The 17110-nt window shown below is 37.1% G+C and overlaps 1 long non-coding RNA gene across 1 annotated transcript; it reads right to left on the reverse strand.

The window, feature by feature from the left end:
• Nucleotides 1-14041: 14041 nt before the first annotated feature.
• On the reverse strand, nt 14042-14441 carry LOC137472013 (uncharacterized). The gene is made up of 2 exons (XR_010997969.1): nt 14313-14441; nt 14042-14155 (listed from the first exon to the last, which is right to left on the reverse strand). It is a non-coding gene; the product is annotated as an uncharacterized lncRNA (long non-coding RNA).
• Nucleotides 14442-17110: the final 2669 nt, after the last annotated feature.

Below are 17110 nucleotides of genomic sequence, written 5' to 3' on the forward strand. Positions count from 1 at the left end.
AATAATGAACTGTATTTGTATCTAATTACATAAATAATGCATTTGTGTAATTTTCTAGTAGGGGCATGCTAATGAGCAAATTACTTTTAATTGTAGGTTGCTTGATTGTTTCAGAAATATAATTGATTGTAATCAAGAATCAATTAAATGCTGGTAGTAATTGTATTTATCAAATTTAATATATTATAGTTTAGAAACATTTTCAGAAAAGGAAGTATTAAAGGACTATATTGGTGTTATGTCACCCCATTTAGCTGATGGGGTGGCACTTGCTATAACACTGCACAACAAAAAAAAAAGCGTGTATTTTCTTCTCATCTTTGCTTCTGATCCCATCTGATCTGTGAGGATAAACAAGGGTTTAGACTTGCTCAGTATTCATGACTCTTAGCTTGCTGTGTGAAGTGGGCTTTTATAGAAACCAAGTGCCCCCATGTGAGACTCCTTCACTGGTGTGATGCTTTGCAGTCCTGCCCAGATGAGAGTAGTGCTCTGCACAGCAGGGAATCCAAACCTGCCTGCCTTCTCCAGGCGCCCTCACAAGCAGCCAACCCTAGATTCACTTTCTTTTCTGGACTACTTTTGGATTGTAATGTGTCTTGTGGAACAGTTAGCTTTTACTTCCAACTGGTTTATTATTCTTTTTGTAAATGAAACTATCTAGTGGTTTCAGTTTGAAGGATCTTTACGTAAATGATGTGCACAGAAAAGCATTAGGTCTGCCTTCCCATGGCTCTGCTGGCTTTACAAATATGAAAAACAAACAATTAAATGAAGTCAATATGACCCTAAATGGATAGTGACCTGACCAGGTAAATGAAGAGGGCTCTCTTTTAACATATACCTCATTTTGCTGTCATATGCTGATGCTTTGTTAATGCTGAACCATTTTTGGCCTTTGTAGAAAGGGCCAATTTTGAGGCCCATTACACTGTAGATGGGAGAGTGGATTGTTCATTAACTGCATAAAGGACACACCATATGTGAAATTCATGTCTCCATGGGTTTACAGGTCCTTATCAACAAACTTGACTGGACAGTATGCCATGAGAAAACTGAAATCTGCACTAAGGAGTCGGTAAAGCACAGAGCTCCCTTCTAAGAGAAGCTGTCTAAGGACTTGTGATCTACTACTGTGGTTGAGGAGAAGCAGCATTTCTTTGACAAGTGTGCAAAACACAAAGATAGTAAATATAGAGAGTGCCATCTACTGACCTGTAAGGGAGAAAAAAAATATATATATATATGCAGCATTGTCCAGAATGAGTCAATAAAGTTGTTGATGTTGTGCTGCAAATGGCTTCCTGGCTGTAGATGTGTGAGTCTAGTTTGGGCCTGACTTTCCCCTTTCGAATCATGAAGGAATCAGTCAGGCTGCCTGTTGTAATCTTGGTGTTTCTAAAAACTTGTCCTTGTAACCTAAACCCCAAGACTGATGTGCAAAATTTCAGTGGGGAGGAGGTATTTTTTTTTTTAATTATTGTTTTTAAATCAGTTTGGGAAGTATCTAAACTGGGTATTTTCTGGAGTTTTTAGATCTGGTGCCACTGGAAATGTGATGGAATCTGTATCTTGTCCTTGGATCTTTTGCTGAATGAGCCATGGAGTAGCTGCAGAAGTAGAAGCTGGGTCACCTCCTCCTGTTTTTTTCCCTCAGAAAATTGAATGTTGAGTTTTCATTTTACTACAGAAAAGTTCTCTATCAGGTGATATCTGACTATCACTATAAATCACTCCTTAGTTCGACAAAGAGAAATTATCAGAATTACTTGTTTTCCTGCCTGTGGGGGCTATTAATTCAGTAGTGAGTTTTTGAATTTGAGGATGAAGAGAGTATTTGACCTTTGTGGTTTTTCTTGTTATAGCACTATTTTCTGAACATAAAGGCAGGGGGAGGTGTGGGAAAGAGTAGAGAAGAGGGAATTTTGGTCTTCCCCATCACCCCAAGAACTGAACTTACGGCTCAGAAAAGGTTCAAAAAATAGAAGCTTGAAAAGACAAATGTTAGGAAATACTCATCTGTGAAAGAGCAAACCGAAAAACCTTATTATTTCACTGTATAAATCTTGAATGTATCACATCTGGAATACTGGCCTCAGCTTTGGTCTCTGTGCTACAATAGAGATGTTACATAAACTAGAAAAGGGTAATAGAGATGATCAAGAGTTAAGGAGCTGCTACTGTCCTCAACAGGGTCCTAAAAAAAAATGGAAGGGAGGAAATGGTTACTCATCTCTACTCACACTTGAAGAATTGAGAGATAACCAAATTTAGAAAAATGTTACTTCCCACACATGAAACTGTGAAACTTGGTCATATATTATGGTCTGAGAGACAAAATAATGGAATTAATGAAGAATTCATGAAGAGTACTTTGGCTGTTAAAAGGTGCCATGTACCTTTGATTGTGCCACACAAACTTAGAAAGCCTTTTTCCTTCTAACTTAGGACAATCAACACTATATGACCAGGAAGCATGACTTTATTCTCATCCCATTTCTTAAAATCTCCTCTAATTATGGCCTACTGAACATAGTAGGAAATAGATTATTAAACCAGATGGATTTTTATTCTAACCCAAAGCAACAGGAGCCAGGAGATAAGACCTTGCCTCCTACTCTGTGCCTGTGGAGTTATGCCCTGATTTCTGAATGCTCTATTTGTGGCCCAAAGAGATGAATCATTTTTTGGACAAGTACCACTGGATGTCATTTGGGATGACTGGTAGGCCCTGCTCAGGGTATCCTTCAAGGAGGGAGGGAGGTGTGCACAGAGCGAGGTTCCCAACTCTACTTTGTAACACAGGTGCCTAAAATAACTTGGGACTGTGGTGCCAATCTTTCAGACTCCAAAGGCAATTACTGGCTCTATCCCTTAATTACAAACCAAAGTTCTTCAGTTCATCTGTAGATATATCTTGAGGTTTCTTGTCAAGAGGATTTCTTCAGGCTTTTCAAACTCAAGTGAACTATTTTGATTATAAGATAATGTAACATAAACATGTCACTAATCAAGTGAATATGTTTGTATGTAGATACACCATATCATTCCTATTAGCTGTTGTAAGAGGAAAAGAATGTACAAAAATGGCAAATTTCTACAATTGGAACTCCTCTCTCTAGGTGTCCCCAGTTTCTTCCCAGGTACATGCCTGTCTTTCAGACATGGCATGCCAATTTCCACATTTCCATAAAAGCTTTGGTTGTCAAAGAAATTTTACTTGTTTATAATTTTAACCATGTAATTTGCCTCATGTTAAATGTTACCCTTGGTCCATATCAACAAAAAACTTTCAAAGGATTAAGTAAATCTTTCTTTCTCTCTTCTTTCTTTTTTTACTTTTTTAAGTAATTCTTTACCATTGAGGGGGCGACACAGTGCCCTGACTAAGGAACAATATGTGTAATCTTCAAGTACACAAAAAAACTCCAACAAAATGACAAAACCAGAGAAAGATGTTAATATACACTTGGTTAGCAAACCTAGCAATCATGCCAGCTCCCTAAATCAGCTGCCAGTTATGTTCTGTAATCTCTTTGCTTCCTGTAATATAAAAATTCTTGTCGATCACTTTATTAATAAGGTTTCTTCTCTGGTCTAAACACTCACATTTAATTTCTGGGTTTGTTCTTTCAAATTTTTATCCTGCCGACATGCAAGCTGGTGAGAGAATGCCTGTAAAGGATGGTTTCACTCAAGGAGGCTGGCTGGAAGTGCATTAATGTCCTGATGCAGGTGAGTCTTGTGATCCTGCACCTGAAGATGGGAATGTTGCACTGATATCCTTTTGGGTTATTTAATTTTTAAGTCGCAGTGCAGGTTTAGTGTGAAAAAATGTTATTTAGCAAAATTAATTGTGCGATTTAAATAATTTGTATGAGAGTGGTAGCTGGATTAAAAATCTCAGTACTAGCAGTGCTACAGTGCCACACCCCTTGTCCAGGAGGTCACACTTTGGCAAACACAAGGTTCATGCATTTATTTCAGTGATAATACTGTCAACCTCAATTTACAACAGCCTGGTTTAATGCAGAGCTTACCGATAATTTGTAGTGATCAGAAGATCAATGAGATTTAGATTTCATGTTCTGAATAAACAAGTAAGGGTTGAGTGACCTCCTGGGGGTTCCTTTCTTGTCTTTGGCTGAGATAGCTCAGAGTCCTCAAAGCTGAAACTGTAACTAATTGATGTAATGTTAATTTTTGAATGTAAAAATGTGAACACGATGGTTTTTACAGTCAGAAATTTGTGAAAGTTTGATCAGGGTGCTGTGTCTGAATTTTATCCCCTTGGTTTTTAGCCATACCAATGTGAGCAAACCCTGGCTAATGCCCTCTGTTAGCAGCAGAGTGCTCTGACACAGTGGTGCAGGTGTTGAGCAATCTCTCTTACGGGGTTTCTTACCCTCATGGGTGACCTCTTTCCTGCCTCATTGAGGTAAATTCTCCAAGATTCTTGACCTGATCTGATGGAGGTGGGAAACTGAATGGCAGTTTTAAAATCACTAGTCTCCACATAAACATTGTCTAGCACATATTGCACTTTAAAAAAATGAAATAAAATAAATGTTCTCCCTGCACCCAAAACTCAGCTATGGCTGTAGCATCTTCAGTCACAGAGGCATTTCATGCAATCTGTTGAATTAAAGGGATTTTCCCCTCACTCCTCATATCTAATTTTTATGTATACAACATTGAGCATGTTGAAAGAAACACTTAAAGCAGTAAGGCAATAAGATTAAATTGCTGAAAGCTCCAGTGAGAAATGTGTCATGTGAAATCATGGAGGAAAGAGCCAGCAGCTGTTACTGTGTTCCTGGGAGAAATAACCCCTTCACAGTGAAACACAAGGATGAGACAGAGGAAAAACATATTTTAGCTTTCCTAAGCTCTAGCACTTGATGTAAAGCCAGTTCTGATTTAGAGGGGGTAAAAGAAGGGTATTGGTTTTCTGGCAAGAAATGCAAATTACTTGTCATACTTGTTGCTAACTGTAGTCCTGTAGATTGGTCAGTGTACATAATTTTTTTCCACTAAATTACAAGATCAATTTGGATTTTGGCATATTTGCAAATAATAATTATGTTTATTTTTGATGCACATCAGATACATGTATGTTAATGTTTGTACTTTTAAAAGAAATACATCAACCCCAATTTCCAGTCTAGAAGTCATACAAGGACATTCTTATCCCTAAGTTTTTGTGCTCAAGACTAGTTAAGAAAGCCAAAACAAATTCACAGTTTAAAATAGCATATTTCTAAGATTTAGGGGTTTGTCAAGAGTTGACAAGTTATTTTTGCCCCACGTGAATGACACTAGGTACAGAATAGTTACGGTAAATTTGGGAGGTTATTGCCCAGAATCCAGTATCTCGTAAGCTCTAATCAGTTCAGGCTCTGGATGTGTGGATTTTATTAATATTCCTGAACTATGTCATATACACATGAGTTATTTGAGGTGGCATTCCAATTTTTCCTTAGCTACTCAATAATTGCTCTGGAAAAACTGTTCAAATTCCATTCTTGCTGCTGGAGGAAGCTGGGATGTTAACCCACTTTGCTTGCTTTTCAGTTATTTAAATTTATCACTTTGGGGAGGTTTTTTTTTTTTTTTTTTTTTCAGAATCATGTCCTCAAATTGCTAAAAGCTCATCTCTGGAGGAACTTTTATCATTGTTTCATCTGCAAAGGAAGGGAGAGGGTAAAGGATTCTTCTACTCCCAGGCTGCATTTTAAGATTCTGATAGCAAGTGGTCTGAGTGGAGCAGGATTGTCTCAGACACTGTGACCAGAATTAATGGCTTACCTATCAAGGGCTCTCTGCACTCAGTATTTCTAAGTCTTTCCCTGTCTCTGCCATTTGTTGTGCTGTTTCCAAGTGCCTAACTGTTCCCCACAGCCTGTAATTGCAAGGTCAGTCTAAGGTGAAGCTGTGCCTTGTTTAGGAGAAGACATGAACAGTCTGTTAGGCCATATGTTGTTGCCTTGTCCTTTTCTTGAAGCCTTTGGGTAGCTCAGGATGTTATGTACGATGATTAGGAGCACCAAAATCTGTCAGAGTATACAATTGGGTCCAGCTTAGCTCCAGTATGCTTGGCAGTTTTGTGGGATCTCTGCTTGAGTCTTAGATGGGTAGAAAGTTGTTCTGTTCTGATATTTGATTTTGAGAGTTAGGTAGTACATATTCCCTGGCTTTTCTTGCTATCTTCTGCATCTTTATTGCAGGGGACAAAGCCCACCAGGTATCTATTCTTCCCATTTTTTTTTCAAAAGCATAATATTTCCCACATCCATGGGCATGGCTGCTCTGTATCAGCCAGCAAACACTGTCCGGATGACATTTTTTTCAAGTAAATATGTTGTGGTTTTTTTTTAAGAACTGAGACTTTCTTTGCCATGATTGCAAAAATGAGGAAAGGGTCAAACAATGTAAGGATGCTTCTTCGACCAGCAGGTTGCTTGCAGCCTTCCATTGATGTTCAGTCTAGGTGTTTCCTCAGCTATTTATTTGTTAAGAAGCACATAAAGACAGAGATCTATTATTTCCTTGCTGAAAGAAAAGCACAGGCTACAGCTTTGTTTTAAACCAGATTATGGTTGCTAAGTAACAGTCCCTTAAATTGAGTGTCTTCCTCGAAAACTAATCCCAAAATCTTAAAAAGTGAGAAATGAGAGATGCAATAAATCTTACTCTGTCCATGTGATTAACAGACATTCTGAGTTAAACCTTGGTCCCACTGTTCTTGATGGAGAAAGCTTCTGCTGAGTCAAGGACATGAGTATTTCTGTGCTGTTTCTTATCCAGAGTAGAGAAATTTATACTATAGCACACTTAGTTGACAAATTTTGTTCTTGTTAATGAGATAATTACTAGATTTTTCCACATAGCCTTCACCTTCTCACATCTGCAGTGTTGGGGTATTTTTTGTTTGCTTTTTTGAGGCAAATAAAGAAATACTTAAACACAGGAATGGAACTGGACATTGTCTTCAATTCAAAATTAAGAATGTTTCAGATGCAGCTAATGATGGCCGCTTCCATCAGTGCATATATTTTGTTTCCCAGTGGAATATTCGGAATTCACAGAATGACTAGGTTGGAAGAGACCTTCAAGATCATAGAGTCCAACCCATGCCCTAGCGCCTCAACTAAACCATGGCACCCAGTGCCACATCCAGTCTTTTTTGAAACACATCCAGGGATGCTGACTCCACCACCTCCCTGCGCAGGCCATTCCAGTACTTTATCACCTTTTCTGTAAAAAATGTTTTCCTAACATCCAACCTATATCTCCCTTGACACAGCTTGAGACTGTGTCCTCTGGTTCTGTCAGTTGCTGCCTGTTCCTCTTATGTTAGTTCCAGGGGTGTGGCACAGCTCTGCTTTTTCTTGCAATGCTCACAAAAAGACAGGAAAGCAGGTCTGGGTTTTAGGTTGAGGGCTAGAATGACATCCTTCTCTTCACAGCCAGTGCTTAACAGTGTAAGTCACAACACCTCTTGAACAAGTCGATAATCTCCTGCAGTGCAGAGACACCCCAGGGAATGTGTTAGATAGTGCTGGGGATGGAAGTGAAATAGGTGTGGAACAGGGCTCTGCACCTGAGCGACCGAGCTCTGCCAGAGAAGGCTTATTAGCCAAAGAGAAATGCTGCACTGACACTTTTGGACTAGGGTTAGTCACACCTGTTGCTGTGCAAAGTAAGTAAATGAGTATGGTCAGGCACTTGCTTGGATGTTTAAGCCCTATCTACTCACACTGTAGACATGCCTTCCAATAATTTTATTTGTGAACTTAATTATGTTGTATACTTTCTGTCTATGTCTTACTCATTGAAGATTTGAAATTGTTGATAGCTTACAGAATTTGCCAAATACTATTGCAGTTAATACTACCACTTTTATGTTTGCCAAGTTTAGGGACCTTCTAAACGGACTTACAATGTTAATTTCTCCTTAAAATACATAGAAAATCACATTTTCAAGTCTCTCAGCATAAACGTCTCTGTTTTGCAAATATTTTTGTAGGAGCAGTACTGATGCCAGCATGCACAAGATGATTATTTTATGCCTTTGCAATTAACTGGACAATACAGTAAAGTGAAATTCCAAATATATTGTTTCCCAGTCACTTGGTACTTCAGGTGTCTGGGCCTAGTGCACTGCAGGGGTTTGTTTTTTTACCTTTGACATTGAGCATCCCTGCCCATGGCAGGAGGGTTGGAGCTGTGTGGTCTTAATGTCTCTCCAAACCAACTGTATGATTGTGTGACTGAGCTTTTGTGTTGCACCTACACACATTGTTCATCCTGTCCTTGCTTGTGGTGGTGGTGGGCTCTTGTGCACTCACCTAGAAATGCTGTGAACTTCTCTCAGGCTGAGCACCGGCTGCTTGGAGTACATGTTGGTGAACAGGAAATCTCTGCAGAGTTGTGTTCTCAGCTGAGCATCTCCTGGCTCTTCTGCGGAATAGGTAACCAAAGTTTTAGGACAAAAATGTCCATTTACCTCCTCCCCACCCCCCCCCAAAACAAAAGGTATCCAGAACATCACCAGACTCGGGGAAAATGGGAAGCTCAGGAGGCTGCACTGTTGAACGGGGACTATTAAGTTATTCTTCTTGTCCCAGATTTAAGTCACTGAGAGTAGTTTTGCCACTCTTTGTCTAAATGTAATCTCCTTGCAAGCAGCTTGATTTTTAAAATGAGAAAAGAACCACTCTGTAAAACCAGATCCTGTCTGTCTTCTCCTCAGTAAAAGGAGTGAACTGAGAAAATCTCCCCCATTAACTGTAACCTGTGTTGTTTCTTTACAGAGGATTTGTGTGTAAGTGATTCAGATTGTTTGTAGCAGTAAGCAGCTCCCCCATTACCTACCACTCCACGAATCTCTGTCAACTAATGTGTTTAACTGCCAAAGATTTTCTATTCTTATTCATCAAAAATATCCTCAAATCATTGATTAAAAATATTAATGAGACTTCAACCTAAAGAGAACTTTGAATAATCTCACTGTTTAGTTTCCCTATTTTCAAATGTTCTGCTAAAGCAGTTTTTGAGACCCTCAGTACATGTTAGATGTCACTACTTGTGTATATTGTCATTTTTAAAACAGTAAGATTTTTAAATCAATATGTCATATAGTGCTAAGCAATTTTTTTTTTAATCTAAATGTTTTATCAACAGAAATGTTACTACTAAACTCATACCAGTCAGAAAAGGTTAGTGATTTGATTGAGACGACTTAGTTACCATGGAACTTGTTAACCGAAATAGTTTTATCTTTTATCATCTTTATTTTTTTTTGTAGTCTATTTTTGAATGATCTATTTAGATATCTTAGAAGCCATATCAGCACCACCTTCCCACTTTTTTTTTAAACTTTTTATAGACTTCTAACAATGAAACCAATTTTTATTTTTATGTTTTTGTAATCATCTACAAATTACCTTATTTTTTCAAGAGATTTATCAATAATTAACAACATTTTGGAAAGCCCTGTATCCTTTAGAAAATAGTAGATTCTACTGTAATTATCTTTACTTTCTCATTATTTATATATTTGTGGTTTTCATCAGTCCTTTCAAAGCAATTTTAATATTAATAATAACAATTGTAATTGTTATTTAAATATCATCATCATAGTCTTAACTGAAACATTACCTTTTACAAGTTCTTGCTGTATTCTTTATATTTTCTGTACCACATGCTGCTTGAAGAAAATAAACACAACATAATAACTGTTTTTCAAACCAGCCACTAACTTTTAAAGTCAGTTTTAAACACTTCTGTCAATGGAACTCAGTATTGCACTCTCTGTTGCTGCTGCATGTGCTCACTAAACAAACTGTGTGCTTTTCAAAAAATCTAAGTGTAAACTGTTTACCAGAATGATATTCAATATATTTTTTTTTTTCAAATCCTCCACAACATGGGCAACCATTAAAGAAAGATTTTATCTGTTTTTCTGGTGATAGTTGCTACTTGAAAGGAGTGGATGACCTGGAGTATCCCGTTTGGGTTTGTGCGTGGTATTCTTAAATTCCACACTGTCGCTGAAAGGAGGATGTAGATGCAGTGATGTACTGTGTCACTGGTAAACTTGAATTCCATTGTCTTAATATTACAATCCATTCCACTGGGTTTCAGTTATATTTCAAATACTTTGGCACTTTTTCCTCTATATAGGAATATCTTCAATTTGTGTCACCTGTTACTTAGGCAACTAGTGTTCATTGTTGGGCAATTTTTTTTTTTAATCTTCAAAAAGTTCAGTGAAGTGGATTTATGTCTTTATGAGACTAGCTTACATAGCACAGTGTTTGTGCCAGTTATCCTATTGACTGGAAAACCTTTTGGGCTACCCAGTCAAGTTGATGACTTGGGAAGGTGAGATTTGAAAAAGATGGGGCCAACTGAAGTGAAATTCTCTCTATTACAATAGACTTTTCAGTACTTCTCAAACCCTCCCTCTCAGTCCCTGGTGACATTTTAGCTCACCCACAGCTAGCCTTATAGATTTAGCAAATTCCTTGTTCTTGAGGATAAAGGGACATTTATGACATAGCTTTCTAGCTATCCCCCCCCAAATATCCTGAGGTCTTCCAGGATCAGGGGAACACGGGTTTGTAAGGTTTCAGAGGCTACCAAAAGAAGCTGCTGCCAGAGGAACTCCTCTTCATCACCTTTTTCAGTAGTGGAGCAAAGAAAGCTGTCCTGCCTGGGAAATGTCCTGCTTGTTCAGCTGCTCTGAAGCCTTCTCTTCTCAAGCAGGCTTTCATGACCTTGTGGTAGGTCAGTATATTTGGAGCTGGACAGTAGCACAGTTCTGTCCTCTGGCTGCTTTTTCCCCTCTTTAGATAACTCATTCTGCATATTGACCTTAGGTCCACCTGAGAAGATAAACTGTAGGTCAGGCAGTTTGCAAATTGACATTGCAACTTGGTACATTAATACATAACATGTGAAATACATAACTTTAAATGTGTATTCAGTCTTTGGCAGGTGACAATTGCAATGATGTCTACATTGTCACCAAAATATGAACATTAGATCACCTTGACCAATTTTAAAAATTATTGAAGTAATAAATACCTTCATTATGTTTTTTCAAACTCATTTCTCACAAATGAATGATTTATCTTTAGAAGTAAAATTGCATTGCACTTATTTCTGCATGAATTCAACAATTACCCTGAGAAGGTATAATTTTATAAGATTGACAAGAACAAAAAAAGTTTACAAGAATAAAATAGTCCATCAGATACAAATTATATTGTGTTCTGTTACCTTAGCATTTTGTTTTAAATTCACCAGATATCTAGATTGCAAGCCTAAGTAATTTCAGTTGGGCTTTTCCCGTTATTTTTTCCAACTTTTGCTTTCCTTTCTTTTCTACTGTCACTTACCTTTAAACATCCACTTTTTGTGTGTTGATCAAAGCCAGAAAGATCACTGGGTTTTTTTTTGAAAAAACTAGTAAAACATGAATCTCTCCTCTCTTTTTATGGTATGCTTATTTGTGATCTACTGTAATAAGTTACAAAAATGCTTATGAGGATCTGTACTCATGAGAATAAAACTGGCTAAACAGAAATCCCTTGTAATGTGAGAAATAACTTTCTTTCACTCAATTCAACTGCAGTGTTGAAATGAAACATTAGTACAAAGAGATTTGTGTTTTAGAGATCACATTATTGTGCTATTATGGTAATTATAAAACATTTTCATAGGTCATCAAACTTAAAAAGAAAATAATTGATCAGGTTAGGGAATCTATACAAAAAACTAAGGCTATTTAAAGTATTCATGATAGACCCCTGAAAATAACAAGTGCCTTATTAAGAAGAAGTTCTGTTGCTAGGAGACAGTAACCGCAGTGTCAGAATAACATGTTTTTATTTCATATAAGAAATGCTGGTTAACACACCTAGGTAGATAATGAGCAAGGATAGCTAGGTGATGTAAAGGCTGGGTGAAATACTTTGTTTGTGAGATATGAAGCCAATAAAAACCACAGGTCTCTAAAGGCTGCCTTAGAGTAGTGTCCCCAAGATCAGACTAGTGACCAAGACCTGTTTGAACCTTGACTGATTTCATATTGTACAAAACTTACCAGGACATCTGTGACAAATTATACTTGATTGCCATAAGTAGCTGACACAATGGCTTCTGCCCTTGCAAATAAGAGAATGGGTGAACAGCATGAAAATGCTTTCAGATATTTACTTGCCTTCCTTGTTTGTGTCCCTCCATCTTCTTTGGACATTCTTTTGTGAAAAGCTTTGCTGACAGAATTTTTCATAGAAAGAGTAAATGGTAAATAAATGTAAGTAAGTATTTGTGGAAATAGTTTGGGGGGGGTTGTTTCCTTTCAAATGTAAAACTATTCTACTATGTTTAACCATTCAGATAAAAAAAAAAAAAAACAAAACAAAATAAAATAAAAAAAAAAAACACCAGTAAGGGAATTTTTGAACTTGCTCAGAATCAGACTATATGTCTGATTTGTGATTTAAATGAAAATATAAAATTTTTAATCTACTCCTGGATAATTTGCAGAGGAGGGGAAACAACAAAACACGAAGTTTAATTAATTCGAAAAATTTATTCTCCTACAAAGTCAGCCATTCAACTTGACATCTATTTTCAGTCTGCTCCTCAGAGGATACAGGAGCAGCCAGAGAGTGGGTCATGTTTTGCACATAATCACATCATCTTGAGACAAATTCTAGTTTGACTGGATTCTTACCTGACAGCTATACTGAACATGTCCTGCACTTTTTCTCTGGACATGCTAGAAGCAGAAACTGAGGAAAATACCTGTGTTTCAGTGAATCCTTTGGAAATATTTCTTATTATTTCAGTATGCTTCAGATAATTCCTCAGATTGGATTCTTGCTACGATGATATTACACTATATAATAATAGTTTAAAAATCCAGCATTTGAACTAATTTAAATGAATCTCTAGAGCTGTTTATAGGCCTAGCAGTAGCAGACAACTGCACCAGATAAGAAAAATGCCCTTAATTTTTATACATGTTCCTAGATAAGCTTTTGTGCGTCTAGAAGTCCATAAGTTTTCCCAATCCTTCATCAAATTCATGTACACATATAATTCGTACTGGAGCAAGGAAATAGTTGTGATTTGTAAATTCCTCTGTTTTCTCACATAAGTCTGAAATTATGCCATGATACTATTCCCTTGGCCTGTTCTCATTAAGGCTGATCTCATGTACAGTTCTCTTTTCAATCCTCTATGCAAAGAATACATAGCTGTTTCCTATCTGAGTCTGATTTTCTGACCCTCCTTTGCTCATGTGCTTTCTTCTCTGTTCAGATACTCCCTTGTTAATCTCCATGGTTTCTTCTATGCTCCAATTGCTGAAATGTGAGGAATGTCTCAGACTTTCTACTTGCAGACTGTTTTATTGGTGACAGCTTTTGCTCAGACCTTCTTGCCATGGCTGTATGTTCCAGAAGCCATCATCTCAGGATCATGTCCTCCTTCAGATTCCTCCAAAACTAAATGGGAAGGTTTTTTTTCTTTCCATTGTTTCAGATAGCCTTAAAAATGAGAGACTGTAGGTACAGCCCTTCACAGGTGATTGTGATGGCTGAGTTGGGGGTGGTGAGGGGTGTGTAAAAACCATCCATCCATTCCCAGCTGTTCCTGGGCAAGAATGGCATGGGGGATTTATGTTTTCTCTAACATGTATAGGGTTTTCATATACTAAGACTATATCGTAGTGAATAAACAGTAGAACTTAGTGAATAATTTAAGTCATGTTTGGGAAACAAAACTGGTGCATCAAAACATTTTTATTTCATTCAGGTTTTAAAAAAAAATCTGTGTGTTGGCTCTGCCTTTCACCAAAAACATAGGTACATAATTCAGGACACAAGGCTGGATTAACTAGGAGACCAGAAGACACTACAATTAAGTGGAATAGATAAGCAATGAAAACATAGTTTGAAATCAATAATTAACAAAAAAAGCAGATGTATAGATGTTACTGGGTTTTGCAAGATGTTATTTGTTATTATCATTAACAGTTTTTATTAAATTTTGGTATTTGCCATTGCTTCATCTAGATTTATTATTACAAAAAATACAATGACCCAAATGTGTTGTCTTATGATTCTCTTTTCTGCTAAGGTCAAGTTTACTTTGTATCATAGTGCCTGTTTTTTCATGGCACCACTGCCAAATGACATTGCAATCTCAATCATGTTCTTTTAATCTAGTTCTGCATTTTTAATTTCAAAGTCAAGAAAAGTCATAATTAAGGTTGCCTGTACAGTTTTAACTTGGCTCCTGTGTGTATGTCCATCCTGATAAGAGTGTTTAATTACACAGGCATGGCCATTTTTTACCCAGTCTGTGAGCATTCCCAGTCCTGTATGTGTGTGAAGTAGCTATTGAAAACTTTTCCTATTGCATGCTCTTAGGTCTCACTTATTGCTGGCTAGCCAAGTCTTGTTATGGAGAGACAATTATTAATTCCATTGGGTCTCTTCAGTGGTGTTTATCACTGTTGTTTCATGTGTCTTTCAAATAAGAATGAAAGGCAGAAATAAATCTTTTCACATGAGAGAGTTTGGTACTCTTATCTTTCTATAAAGAGAAATAGAAATACATTGTTGTCATTGAAATTTGCTGATGCTGGGCATCCAGTTGAATTGTCTACAGCGTGTTTTTTGGTCAATTACAATACTACTAAATCCAACTTCTGCACAGTTCTTCCTTTGGACAGCTTCTCCTTGTTGGGAGTCAGCAATAGGATGCAAAAAAACAGGGTCTCTGCTCCGTGACCTGTGCTTCAGATGTCTGTTAATGGCCCAGAACTGCGATTACTGGGGAACTCTAAACCCAGTATGGACTTTGGTTATTCGGAGCCTTGAACTCTCTCTATGAAAACATAGAGTGTACATCTTCTGAAGTGACAGATACCACCTTTCCAATGGGAAGAATAATTACTTATCTTCTCTCCAGTATACTGTAAGTTACAATTCCTACCTAGGCTGAGACATGAGTTTCTATTTTTGTTCATTGTGAGGATTTGCAAACATGTGTGATGTATCAGGCATATATCAGCAGATAATGTTGGAGATGGAAAATTTTACTAACTCCCATTAAAATGGTTACATTTTTATGGATAAGTGTGGTTTTTAGGTTTGGGGTCTTTTTTTATGGGTTTGGGCTAAACTAATTTGAGAGTGGGAGAGGATGGCATGTGGGTCTTTCACTTAAAAATCAGAACATTCATGTGGTGATATTAATATGTCACTGCATTGTGGCTCCCGTGTAAGGAATTTCTTTAACTGGAACAAAATATCTGACCAATTCTCTTTATTGAATCTCCCCACACCGTGTCTTCTCCAACACCATAGAAGAATTCAGTTTCAAGTACAAATACCCAAGTATGGACAGATAAAAGCAGCATGAAGCAGAAATAAAACAGTGAAACTTCAGATGATTTTACGAAAGCTCAAAACATGTGAAAACATAATTTTATGATGTGACCTTTTGATGATCATTTGGTTGTTTACTGTTTTAACTTGTTTAAATTCGTGCCACAAAACTGAGAAGTAAAGAGGGAAGGTTTCTGAATGTTTGTTTTCCTTATAATGTAATTATTTTAATACCTCCAATAAGAACCATAATATTTTTGGTACTGCTTTTCTTTGTGTACAAGTAATTGGCTTATAATCACTCTTCCCCCTTTAAGCAGGAATTTTAGCATAAGGTCACCATAGCTGCGAACAAGTTTATAAGTAAGGAAATGGTTTTGTTTGAAATACAATTTTGGACTAACAGGTCCTTGAGTCTCATTTTAAAGGTTTTTTTTTTAATTTTTAATTTAGCCAAATTAAGAATTTATAATTTAAATTAATTATGAAAAATGAAAGAGTATGCAACATTAGCAAGAGCTTAACCAGAAGCAAGGAATAAAGGAAATGTGTACTAGTATTCCTGACTTAGGGGTTTTTTTGGAACTTTCATTGATCTTATAGATGGGAACCTTTTGGAGCTCAATCGGGACAAAAGCAAAGGCCTGTATGTACCTGGAAAGGAAGAACTCAAGCACAGGGTGGAGAACAGCTCTGGTCAAGAGACCTAAGGGTCTTTGTGGACCATGAACTTGAATAAAAGCAGAGCTGCAAGATTAAAAGTTTAGCACCCTTGTGTATCTGGCAGCATTTAGGCCTTAGACTTCTGCAAGGAAGGAAACTTGAAAAGAAGTACTTTGTCTTGACTGTTTCTAAAAACATGGTCTATGAACTTTGAGTAAGGCCTTCTGCAGGTTTTGTCAGTACTTTAGCATGGGCTGAATTGTCAAAAGAACAGATTTCCTTGGGATAGTCAGTAAGTTTGATCACAATTTCCATGTATCACCTCTGTGAGCCTGCCTGTAAAGGGAAAAAATAACAAACAAACAAGTTTTCGTACTGCAGAACTCCTAAAATATCTGAATCAGAAGAATATCAGCAAAAAATACTGTAGATTGAAAGTTAACTTTTAGGGTTTTGTGTAATTTAGTCTAATATCTGGCTGTCACGTCCCAGTGAAACAGTAGCTGAATATCTAATTTCTCTAGCATTAATCACATTGGCTTTATCCTTTAAAGGATGTTTCAGAAGACATAACCAGTGAAAAAAGCAGTGTTTGCAATACAAGGCTTACTGGGCATAATGTGATGCTGACAACTAGGCTGACAGTTTCTGTACTCAGCCTGGTTTGAGTCCTACCAGATTGGTAGATACAGAATGGTTGTTTCTACCAGTCAGTATCTGCAGTTCTGTGCCTGCAATTACCATATCAGACAAGGAATAAGCTGTGATTATAATATATGTGATGTGGGAGGTCTTGAAATATACTCTCTTCTCAGTGATTGGCTTTGCCATAAAGAGCTGAGAAGTGTATTTCTGAATTGGTTTCACCTTTATTTCAGAGAAACCAGAAGGGTGGTAATTTCACAATTTCTTAAAAGTGTTATCAAGATCTATAGAAGAATACTGTTATTTTAATTTGGAAGAGAATCCAACTGAGTGCTTTGCATCAGTAAACTTCAGAGGGCTCTATTAATTCGTCATGCTCGACAGGA

This window comes from Anomalospiza imberbis, chromosome 3, assembly GCF_031753505.1.
Source record: "Anomalospiza imberbis isolate Cuckoo-Finch-1a 21T00152 chromosome 3, ASM3175350v1, whole genome shotgun sequence".
In the NCBI taxonomy this organism is placed as follows: domain Eukaryota; kingdom Metazoa; phylum Chordata; class Aves; order Passeriformes; family Viduidae; genus Anomalospiza; species Anomalospiza imberbis.